At 43.7% G+C, this 11,960-nt stretch overlaps 1 long non-coding RNA gene across 3 annotated transcripts; it reads left to right on the top strand.

Moving 5' to 3' along the window:
- Window positions 1-1,029: 1,029 nt before the first annotated feature.
- Window positions 1,030-11,694, top strand: LOC110135848 (uncharacterized). Of its 3 annotated transcripts, none has more exons than XR_011491476.1 (4): window positions 1,030-1,218; window positions 1,552-1,684; window positions 5,319-5,416; window positions 10,592-11,694. It is a non-coding gene; the product is annotated as an uncharacterized lncRNA (long non-coding RNA). The 3 variants fall into 3 exon arrangements; XR_002313469.2 differs by lacking the exon at window positions 10,592-11,694 and adding an exon at window positions 6,047-8,393; XR_011491475.1 differs by lacking the exon at window positions 10,592-11,694 and adding an exon at window positions 5,742-6,038.
- Window positions 11,695-11,960: the final 266 nt, after the last annotated feature.

Below are 11,960 nucleotides of genomic sequence, written 5' to 3'. Positions count from 1 at the left end.
GAGAAAATTAGAGAAAATTAATGCTTAAGTAGATGAACCTGCTCTGAATCATACCTTTAAACCCATAATTCAAATTTTGTTCTACCTAATTCAATCAATTCCTACCTAACAAAACAGTGTTATCTTATATCTGGATAGGGAGAACACATATGATTTTAATTTTATTCTTTTTGCTTATTTTTTTCCTAAAGTTTCAACAATGACATGTGTTGCTTTTGCTATTAAAAAAAAAAAAAGTAGGCTTTTTAAGATGCACAAGAAAGTTCTTTTTCGTAGAAACAATATAGAAATCTAATTCTTGGAATTTTAGCTCTCTAGATGCCAGTATGGCATCTAGTTGAAATTGGTTGGTCATTTGAAAGCTCAGTGCACAAACATTGTTTTCCTCACTTTTGAACTCATTCTTAGGGAGATTAAATACAAAATAAGTATGGAAATAATGATCACAAATTCAGAAATTAAATTGGCTAGATTTTGCTAGTCTAGACTAACACAGTCTGTTTCCTGGAAATCTGTCTTAGCCTTCTGTCTTTTTTTTTTTACTGTTTGGATTAAACACACACACGCGCGTGCACATGCGTGCACACACACACACACTACCACTGCTCCTGCAATACACTATGAGACTGCATGGATTAGGATTCTACAAAGATCCAAAATTCGCCTCAACACAGGGCCAATGTCACCCATGTTGGGCAAAGGTCTTCTCATACAGAGCACAGCCTTGAGAGCCTGGTTGGAAACAAGCTTCCCTGGAAGGAGACAGAAGGTGCCGGCATGAGATGGCAGGCTCGGCCCGGCCAGTTCACATCGTTTTGCCAGACAAACAGCCTCTGTCTGTCAAGTTCCTTGAACTTTGAGTAACTGGCTGGGGCCCCAAGCTAAGAACGCGGCCAAGTCCTGAGCAGAACTCTTCTCCCCAAAGAGCTAGCAAGGAATCAATGATGAGGAACCCGCCAATTTTTTGTCACTTGGAGGGCTTCCAAACGCAGGATCATGCTCAGGGGACCAAAGTCCAAGAGGCCTGAGGGTGGAAGCAAACAGAACTCTTTTTCCTCTTTCAAAATATTGCTACAAGTATGTCTAAAATGCTCTGAGGAAATAACGTATTTTTAATTTGTCAGGTCAGCAAAAGCAGGCAGTAAGTAGAGGAAAAGTGATCTTGTGAACTGGCAAGTTTTTCTTCCTTCCTTCTCCCTCACAATTGTTTGTGTTGGGGTAAGTCATTTTAAACAGTTTCCTCTGACGTGTATGTCTTGAAACATAAGGGAATTCAAAGTACAGTTTTTGGTTTGGTTTGGTTTGGTTTGGTTCGATAGTTGTTCCCCAGAGTTCACTAAGCGGTGGGGGGGGGGGGGGGGGGACAGTGGAAGGTTGAGAGATTTAATGTCCCAGGCTGATTTTAAATCCAAGGTTTAAGAAATATTACCTGATACATAAACAGGAATTTTCAGTTACACTCAGGCAATTGTTTTATACCAAAGCCTTGCAAAGAGTCCCTGGTCTGGGACTGTTTATGGTTCCCTCTTATACCACCCATTCTTTAAACAGGTACCCCAGGAGTATTCCCTTTGATTACACAATGGATGAAGCAACAGCTAGAAGTATTCTTCGAAGAAATGAAGATTTGACCAGAACGGGGGCTCTGATGACCACACTAGGACCTTCCGAAAGATTGAAAGCGGTAATTAGAGAGCTATTTTCTGAGGGATATTCTTTATTTTCTTAAAATAGAAAATTTTAAAAACAAGAAAAAGAAATGGATACCTTAAAACGAGCAGAGCCCTTTGTAACTATGGTCATGATGAACAAATTAAATGAAACTCTCAGCTAGTTTATAACCAAAACTTCAATTTCCCTGAAATTTAACTTGGAAAGCAAGAAGGAGGTAGTTGGTTGAATGAATGTCTCTGGAATGTAATCTTCCTAAAACAATGGATCTCAATTTCTTTGAAGAGTTCTCTCAGCTTTTGAACTTCGCAGGATATCGCCTGCTTCTGTAACTGAGGATGTCTTACAGTTCACATTCTTGGTGTCAGAGGGGCAATTTCTCTGCAAGAAACATTTGCAGAGATACAGCTCCATCTGATACAGCCATTGAAAACCAGTGCCCTGCAAAGACAACCCCTTTAAGCATCTCAGTCTAAATCGTATAGAACAAGTTTCCAATGTCTCATAATAGAAGAGTTTAGCTTCTCAGAGGGACTTCCCTCGTGGTTCAGATGATAAAGAATCTGCTTGTGATGCAGGAGACCCAGGTTTGATCCCTGGGACAGAAAGATCCCCTGGAGAAGAGGTTTGCTTCTCCACATTCTAATATCATGAGCTAAAGGGAGCAAGGTTTAGGGGGTCTTAGTATGCTAATGGGCTTCCGAAGAGGCTCAGTGGTTAAAGAAACTGCCTACAATGCAGGAGATGCCAGAGATATGGGTTCGATTCCTGGGTTGGGAAGATCCCCTGGAGGAGGGCATGTCAACCCACTCCAGTACTCTTGCCTGGAGAATCCCATGAACAGAGGAGGCTGGCAGGCTACAGTCCGTAGGTCACAAAGAGTCGGATACAACTGAAGCGACTGAGCACAGCTTCTCAGAGCTATTGGCTTCTCCCCAATCTTTGTTGCAGTCAAAGATCTCTGCATCATTTGGGTTTCTTTCCTTTTTTTTTTTTTCTTGGCTACACCACACAGCTTGCCAAATTTCAGTTCCCTGACCAAGGATGGAACCTGTGCTACATCAGTGAAAGCCCTGAATCCTAACCACTAGGCCACCAGGGAATTCCCTGGGTTTCTTTCTTAGAAAAACAGAGACAGTTTATACTAGAGGGTATTTAAGTCTCCACCTTTGTTGTATAATCCAAATATAAGCAGATCTCCTGTGGTCTCATCTCTATGTTCAGAGGACTGGCCCAGCTGCCAAGTAGCAATTTAAGAAGATGTGAATCTTTATTTTCATCCCTCTCAGAGGTTCTAATTCAGGGCAAGCCCCTTCTTTCACACTCACAGGTTTTGTTCACTCCTTCTGTGTCCCTCATTTGCAAAAAAATTCCCTCTCCAGAATAGCCCACACTGTTTTCTCTCCTCTCTTCTTTGGTAGCTCAGCATTGCCATACTACCTACCCCGGAAGAGGACATGGCAACCCAGTCCAGTATTCTTGCTGGGACAATCCTATGGACAGAGGAGCCTGGCAGGTTACAGTCCAAGCAGTCACAAAAAGTCAGACGTAATAGAGTGACTAAGATGCTCACGTTACCACACTAAGCAATTTACCCCATCCCATTCCCTTTCCACCAACCTTCCCATTTCAATCCTCACTTCTCTGACCCCCTTTTTATCTAGCCTACCCTCTTTAATTCTCCCAAGTTTTGTTCATAAACCGTCCAAGAATCCAACTGGATTCTCATGTAGTAGATGGGAAGGGAGGCACAGAAATCCATGGAAGAGATGAGGGCCTGAGAGGGAGGAAACTGAAAATATTTGCTCATTAAACTCCACCTACCACACTTGCAGAACAGAAGCAGAGCTTGAAACACGAATGATACCACCTTTCCCCAGATCCCATGGCACCCATCAAGGCCTCCTGAACCCTAATCTGCTGCAAGTGAGTGCATGCTCAGTCATGTCTGACTCCTTGTGCTTCTATGGACTGTAGCCCGCCAGGTTCCTCTGTCCATGGGATTCTCCAGGCAAGAATACTGGAGAGGGAGCCCACGTGCCTTGCCAGGGTATCCTCCTGACCCAAGGCTTGAACCTGCGTCTACTGCATCTTGGGCATTGGCAGGCAGATTCCTTACCACTGAACCACTTGGGAAGCCCTACCTGCAATAAGTCTGAATTCTGTTTCCCCCTTTCAAGGGAGCATCTGCCAGAAAGAAACTTCTAAGCCCCAAGGAGCAAGATAGCTGTGAGTCCCAAGGGTCTGTAGCACTTATATCTTATTCCCTCCCCTTTCTCCTTTCTGTGTTTTGACACTAAAAATACAGTTGTTGTTTTCTTTCTCATATGCAGTTTATGGAATTCACATCCACTCTAACATGGCCAGAATATTGAGGCGGTGCGGGGGGAGGGTAAAGGTGGATGGAGGTGATGTGGAAATCTTTTCATTAAAGGACCCTCAGAGCCAATTTGTGTTGCAGTCACAATCACAGGCTTGGTATTCTTCTCCCCAGAGTCATATCCTCGAAAGTGCTCATTGGAAACACTGTAATCAGAGCTACTGCTCCACAGCGGCAGGGCCAAATATTAGAGACTCATGTCCTGAAACCTGAGTTGCACCAAAGTGCCCTGACCATTCTTGCTTTATCGCACCCAGAAATGTTAAAATACATGGCTCCTTGAGGTGAACATTCTCTCTAAAGCTGAAACGTGGATTACTTCACAAGTCAGTGCTTGCAAAGCTACGCATTTGGCTTTGAATTCATTGACTTTCTTCTCACCACATAGTATTAACCATGCCATTGACTTTAAGATGGCTTACTATAAACTAGCCCATTGCTTGGAATTTAATGTAAAAATTGCTCTATCTCCTTCTCATTTAACATACACATGGATAATTCGCATCACCTGTTCCATGTCCTCCTGCATAATTCCTGTGCTCCTCACTTCTGCCCTTACTACTCAAGCCTCAACCTCTCTTTTCCCTCATCCACCTTTTCAATCCTGAATTATCTAACCCCCCCGCCCCCACCACCCTTTCTATCATCACCCATACTTTATCTCAGTCAATACCATCACTGACAACAATTATTTTGTGCTTGCTTTGTGCTCCGCATAGCTCTATTCATTTGGAGAAACACCAATCAGAGGTTTTTCAAAGAGCTGCAGCATGAAAATAAAGCTCAAAACAGGCAACCTCATGTTTATGCGTGAATAAATCCAGATGTCTCGGACCTCATTGCTAAGTTTGGGTGAAACCAGAAACCAGGCTCTGATTCAAGTCAGAAAATTTTAAAAAGAAATTAAGAGAATGGGTGCAGGTCTAGAGATTAAACTGAAGTACTTTCTATGAAAAGCTCCTGGCCAGTGACTTTAACCCAGTACTCCTCTTGAGGGATGATGACTGTTGCATGGATCTGCTGTTTTATTTGCTCGATGGACTGATTGTTTTGATCATCATACATTTCACTCATTCAAACCAGAGTTTCTTGAGTGACACTGATTTCCTGGAATGCAGGTGTACCACAGGGAAAAGAAAGGGACTTAAATGGGGAATTAGGCGTCCAGAGACCTGGAGTTCATCAAATTCCTTAAACCTTGCTGGACTTCAGTTTTATCTATAAAATGGAGAAGTCACATCGAGTGACCCCCTTTGATTCCTTGCAGAGCTGCTGATCAGTGACTCATATTGGTTGAGAAATGCGATGTTGTTCGCTAGCAATGTAACGTGCAAAGTGATGCACTGTATTTCGATGACTCTGCAGGTAAGTAGTGAGGGGCGGGCTTGAGAAAAGCAAAGACAGAAAATCTACCAGGTTTTGGCATTTGTAGATGAAAAGCAGTATATTCAAAGTCTTGCCCTCACATAGGAAAAGAATGCTACAAAATGATCATTTATTTACTTATAATAGCTAGATTAGCACAAATTAGGAATCCATTAACTGTTTAGGTTGTGACTATGGTTGCTGAGGAAAAAAGCTTTAAGATGCTTTGGGGGCATCTAATTTAAAAGAAACAAATGGATTACATTTTCCTAATTTAGCAGTCAGTTACTGTGACTCACCCTCCTCCCTCTGCTCATGTTACCAGGATAGTAAACACGGGCTATTGACAAGAAAATCCAGCCCGCCAGTCAGCAGATGCCAGCCCTCCTTAGACTGAAGCCACAGTGAAAATGTGCTTGTTTCCTGTTTTCTTTGCAAAACCAAATTGCAGGGACTGTGCCAGTGTTTTATTATAGTGCCCTACGTGAAAAGGCACTGATTGCTTATTTCTGACTTATGAACGACAAATATTGTGGCAAACCCTCGCGCCTTCCACTTCCTGCTTTTAGAGAGCCCTGAGTCTAAATGAATACAGACTAAATAGGTGCTTATCTGCCTCCGATTTCCAAGGTGATCTGCCCAAGCTCTGGAAAATTTTCCTTCTCCTTCAAGATTGTTTTCAGCAATAATAACTTGGAGACAGATCAACAACGCTGGTTCATAGTCCCAGTTCTGCCTCCTACAGTTTGTGAGACTTCGGGGAAGTTACCCATACTTTCATCACTTGGTTTCTTCATCTACAATAAAGATAAGAGTACATTTCTTCCATATAAATGTTGAAAGTAAATGGTACTATTTTTTAAGAATTTACAAACATTATAACTTTAGAGCAAAATTGAAGAGATAGTAACTACTACCAGGATAATCATAGCTAACATTTATTGGTATGAGTTGTAACTGAGGTAGCAATGTGAATGTACCCCCCCCAAGTTCAAGGGAGAGAAATACAAAGACACGTGCTTCCCAGGTGGCGCTAGTGGTAAAGAACCCTCCTGCCAATGCAGGAGACACAGGAGATGTGAGTTCAACCCTTGGGTCAGGAAGATCCCCTGGAGGAGGGCATGATAACCCACTCTGGTATTCTTGCCTGGAGAATCCCATGGACAGAGGAGCCTGGGGGGTTACGCCCAGGGGGTTGCAAAGTTTCAGACATGCCTGAAGAGACCTAGCACTCACACACGAAGCCATAAGAAAAGAAACTTCCCTGCTCTGTGCAGAGTGACAAGTGGGGATTTCTGTTTCCTCCAGGAGAAACTGTGGATCCACTTACTGTGTTTTGAACCAAAGCACTCCAATGTGAGTTGATAATGTTGCATTTGAGTGATGACTGATAATGCTCTACAAGTGTTAATACCAGTGAGACAGGCTGGGACCTGGAACCTGGGACTCTTTGCTTGCAGTGTCTCCTTGAGCAACAAAATACAAAGAAACTATAGATAACTGTGTATGCCAGTTGGGGAAAGTTATGGACAACAAGATATACAAAGACTGAAAACCCAACTGCTGCTTCTGAAGAGCTGGAGCAAAAACAGGGTACTGAGCATGCCCCCTGCACACAACATCACCAAAGAGGTGGACAAGTGACCTAAGCCACCCCTCCAGCTGGACCCCCTGGATACACCCCTACCCTTACCCATATAAGGAAGCAGCTCACCCCCCCACGTCCCCACACCAGGAAGCAAGCAAGGGAACCTGTTGCTTGTTCTTTCTCCCTCTCTGCAACAGGAGTCCCAATAAAGCCTTGCCTGAATTTCTTGTCTGGCCTCTTAGCAATTTCTATTAATTAAGGAGGCCAAGAACTGTGGTCAGTAATACCAGGAGAGCAACTGTCTTGAGCTTGGGCCAAATATGGAAGTGCATTAGGGAGCGCCTTCCTACCATGCTGGGGTGGGGGAAAGGGGGAAGGGTTGAACTCTTGGCATTCTTAGTCTAATGAGAGAAGGAATTGGTTGTGGAGTTGCAATTGCCAGGAAACCCGAACCAAAAAATTTGAGGGTACCTCACCTCTCTTCTTCCCTTCTCTCTCACCGCCAACCAAGCAACCAAAACTACTCCTCCTTCTAGCCTGTCATAAAGCTTTATTTCAGTATAGTGATGATGTGCCTGGGACTCAAAAGTTTGACATTTTCAAAATTCTTATATTAAAATGAAAAAGGTAATGGAATATGTAACACTCAGACCATAGTATTGAAAGAAACTTAGAGAAAATATAATGCCTTATTTTTCCAAACTCAAAAAGTAAAACTCAAAAGTGTCCGATGATTTGTTTAATACTACACATTGGGATGGTGGTAGAGATGGGAGGAGTTGGCGCCATCAAATACTTTCTGTTGCCTGTTCAGAACCATTATCACCTGTGAATATTCTCAGGGAGCTGAGGGGAGTCACAGGTTGGCTTATAACACTTTTTCCCCAAGTGTTTCCAAGCTCAATGGGGGCCAGAGCAGCTGCTCTTTTGTTTGGTCCACATATCCCTCCTATAAGATTTTGTTTCCGGAATTTTCTGTGAGGTAAGCTGTGTGGCTTTGGGCTTTCCTAGTGACTCAGGGGTAAAGAATCTGCCTGCCAATGCAGGAGACACAAGTTCGATCTATGATCTGGGAAGAGTCCACATGCCATGGATCATCTAAGCCTGGGCACCACAACTATTGAGCCTGTGTTCTAAAGCCCGGGAGCCACAGTGATTGAAGCCCACGTGCCCTAGAGCCTGTGCTCCACAACAAAAGAGGCCACCACAACGAGAAGCCCGTGTACTGCAGTGAAGAGCAGCCGCTGCTCTCTGCAAGTTGGGAAAGCCTGCACAGCAATGAAGACCCAGCACAGCCAAAAATAAATACATAAAATTATAAAAAGAAAATAAATAAAATATATGGTTTCATGGTATCGCTGTACAACCATGAAGTCCTGTTGAACAGCAGCGCTTGCTGAAGAAAATTTGAGATATGCTGTCACATGGATTGTGGTAAAAAGTGGAGAAGGAAACCCAGAGCTCTGGGTTCTGGAAAGGGAAGCTTAGTAAAATTAGCAGCATGAGGGGGTCTGAGCAGTGAAGGCTAACCTGACCCATGGGGACTCGGGAGCAGAAGAGAAGTTAAGAGAGAGGGGGATGAAAAGAAGGGGGAAAAGGACCACAAAGTTTTCTTGACATTTACCTTGTAAATCCGTGTGCAATTCAGGCTCCTTAATGGTGTACAACAGAAATATACCCTGGGTATTTTTACATGAAAGGCCACTTATTGAAAGGATAGAGCTCAGAGAATCAGCTAAAGGCCTGAAACCCGCAGACATTAGGGGAGTGGGAGGGTCAGGCCTCAGGACTGGATGACTCACCTGAGGACTCCTCATCCCTTTTTTCTTTGTATCACTCACTCAGCTTGTTTCAGAGGAGAGCACTGATTGGTCAAATGAGGCCACATGCTTACTCCCTGACTGCAGGAGAGGAGGCTCTGGCCCCTCAGCCTCCCTAGTAGGAGACAGGTACTACCTTCCACCCAGGCCACATAGTTCAGGAAAAGGAATTTCCCCCCTAAAAGAATTAGGGGCTCTTGGGTCCAAACCCACATCTTAGTCAGTGAACAGGAGGATAATTCTGAACACAGAATGTTACCTGTCTCGTGGTCCTGATCCCTACTCGGGTCCCCATGCACTCACAGCTGAATCAGACAGCAGACGGGCTGTAAATACAGAGCAAAAGAGGTTTTCTTACATTTCTAGGAAAACACTAAAACATCAGGGTCCCAGGGCCCCAGAAGCACTGCCTGAGTGAAGGCTAATGTGAGTCCTTCTCCATTTGCCAGAGGCCACTGGACTATATGGCCCCTGGGAGAGGGGGATCCCCTGGAGGCAGTAGTGCGCCCACAGTGCAGGAGCAGCTCCCAGCAAAAGGAGAAGTGTGTGAGCGGGGTTCATGCAGGTGGGAATGCCAGTCATTCACATCCGAGTTATTACTGTCACAATATGACCTCATTAGATTCCGGAGTCTAGTCAGGAAAAATTCAATATGTCCTCCAAAGAGAGCTTTGAAAAGAAATAAAAAGAGTGTGAGGGCTAGTTGGAGTGCCCAGGACCATTCCTTCTCACTAGCTGAGTAATCTTGGGCAAGTTACAGAATGCCTTTGAGATTCAGTTTCCTTGATTGTTAAATGGAAACCGTAATCCCATGGGTTATTGTGAAAATTAAATGAGGTTGCCAGCTAAAAGTTGGCACTTGTCACCTGCCTCTACAAGGATTAAGTCACTAGCCAGTGTAATTGCTGACCTTCAACACACACTAAAAGAGTTCAGGGTGGAGCTCAGAACTTAGGCACACTGGTGTGGGAAAAACTGGCAGAACAGGTTTTCAGATAGTTAGATATTTGCAGGAGAAGATTTTATAAGCCCAAATTCTTGCATCCTCTCACATCTAGAAAGGCACTAAGATTGTTATTGGGGACATCTGCTCCTCATGACTAGAGGTAACCATCAGGAGACTAGCAGCAACCTTTTGCAAAAAGATGTGGCTTGATTGTACATATTCCCCTTCACAAAATCACACATGGACTGACTTCCCCAACCCCTCTTCACAGCTGTTCCTCGGAGTTGAGATGCTGTCTCCCAGCCTATAGTCCTCATCTTGCCCCAGATAAAACTTAACTCACAACAATTACTCTGTGAATTTTACTTTTTCAGTTCACAAGATGAAAGTGTCAAACACAGCCTAACATGCAGTATTTCTCAATACATGGGAGAGAAATTTTTGAACAATGGTCACCATAAAATGCTAACAATTCACCGTGTGCTTCCTCTGCACAGACAGAGTGTAGTCCTAGCTCTGCCATCAGACACCCCAGGTTCTCAAGCACCTGCGACTCAGTGGCTAGCTGTGGGGTCTTAGGCATGTTCCTCATTCTCTCTGCGTCCTGAGGGTCCACCTCGCTTATTGTTGTGATGAACTGAGATGAAACATGTACAGCAGGTGAAACAATACCTGGCATATAATAAGCTCTCAATAGTGTGAGACATACCAATTCCCCTGGTATTACCCTCAATTTCTACAATGCTACCTACCCAACATGAATAAACGGGGCTAAACTATCCTCACCTCAATATACTCTTCCACATATTTGGCCCAACTAGGTTAAAGAAATGATGTCTGGTTCCTAAAGATGCTGGCATCATGGAGGAGAGAAGAAAATAAGGCAGGAGGAGATGAAGGCAAAGAGGAATAAGAGAACTTTGTGCTCTGATATCTGATTGTGGAAGAGGAGCCCCCAAGTCACAATTGTGCACCTGTTTCACTTCCAGCATTTTGTACCAAGGCTTGTGGTTTAGAAGAATCCTTTGAATGTGACTTTTTCTAAATTTTGTGTGCAGATAGGATAGGGGCTCACAGAGAAAGAGAATCAGGCATAGATTTCTTGACAAGTAGAGATCTTGCTTTGCCTACAAAGGTCCGTATAGACAAAGCTATGGTTTTTCCAATAGTCATGTATGGTTGTGAGAGTTGGACCATAAAGAAGGCTGAGCAGTGAAGAATTGATGCTTTTGAATTGTGGTGTTGGAGAAGACTCTTAAGACTCCCTTGGACAGCAAAGAGATCAAACCAATCCATCCTAAAGGAAATCAATCCTGAATATTCATTGGAAGGACTGATGTGGAAGCTCCAACACTTTGGCCACTGATGCAAAGAACTGACTCATTGGAAAAGACCCTGAGCTGGGAAAGATTGAGGGCAGGAGGAGAAGGGGGCAACAGAAGATGAGATGATTGGATGGCATCATCGACTCAATCGACATGAGTTTTAGCAGACTCCAGGAGACAGTGGAGTATAGGGAAGCCTGGTGTGCTATCATCCATGGGGTCGCAAAGAGTCAGATACAACTTGGTGATCGCACAACAGTTTTGTGATCTAAGCCTGGCCATAATGCTTGCCCTTACACAGGTCTCTTACTTAAGGGAAGTAAGGGAATGCAGGAACAAAGGAAAAGCAGTTAAGAAACAGTAGTTTGGTAATAAACAGAGTCCTAGTTCCTCCTCCAATGATATAAATAATAATCTGGCCCTCAACCTTTGCCCTAATTCTATGCTGAATTCTCCTTTTCTGCTCAAGGCCCTTCATGAAGACACATATACCCTTAGCTTAAACTTTCCCAGTTTGACTCCTTGGAGAGACATTTTTTTGGGAAAAATCCTCCATGTTCTCCTTACTCACTGCAAGCAATAAATCTTTCCATCTCCCAGTCTTTGGTTTGGTTGTGTTTTTTGGCTCAATATCCACCAAGGGGTAAACCCAGCTTCCGGGTAACAATATGACTGATCTTAGGAGACGAATATTTAGCTAGTACTCTCTAAGTGTGAGGACTGCTACAGGGGTATTAAATTGGTGGACATTTAAGGAGGAAGAGACTTATCTGGGGGAATATGATTCTAGTGCAATGACAAATGAATGGACTAGAAACATATAGCGCTCAAGGAGAAGATCTATTTATTTGAAATGCCCCAAAGT

This window comes from Odocoileus virginianus, chromosome 15 (assembly GCF_023699985.2).
Source record: "Odocoileus virginianus isolate 20LAN1187 ecotype Illinois chromosome 15, Ovbor_1.2, whole genome shotgun sequence".
NCBI classification, from domain to species: domain Eukaryota; kingdom Metazoa; phylum Chordata; class Mammalia; order Artiodactyla; family Cervidae; genus Odocoileus; species Odocoileus virginianus.
The sequence above is the reverse complement of the archived record's forward strand: the minus strand, read 5'-3'. Positions and strand labels throughout refer to the sequence as shown.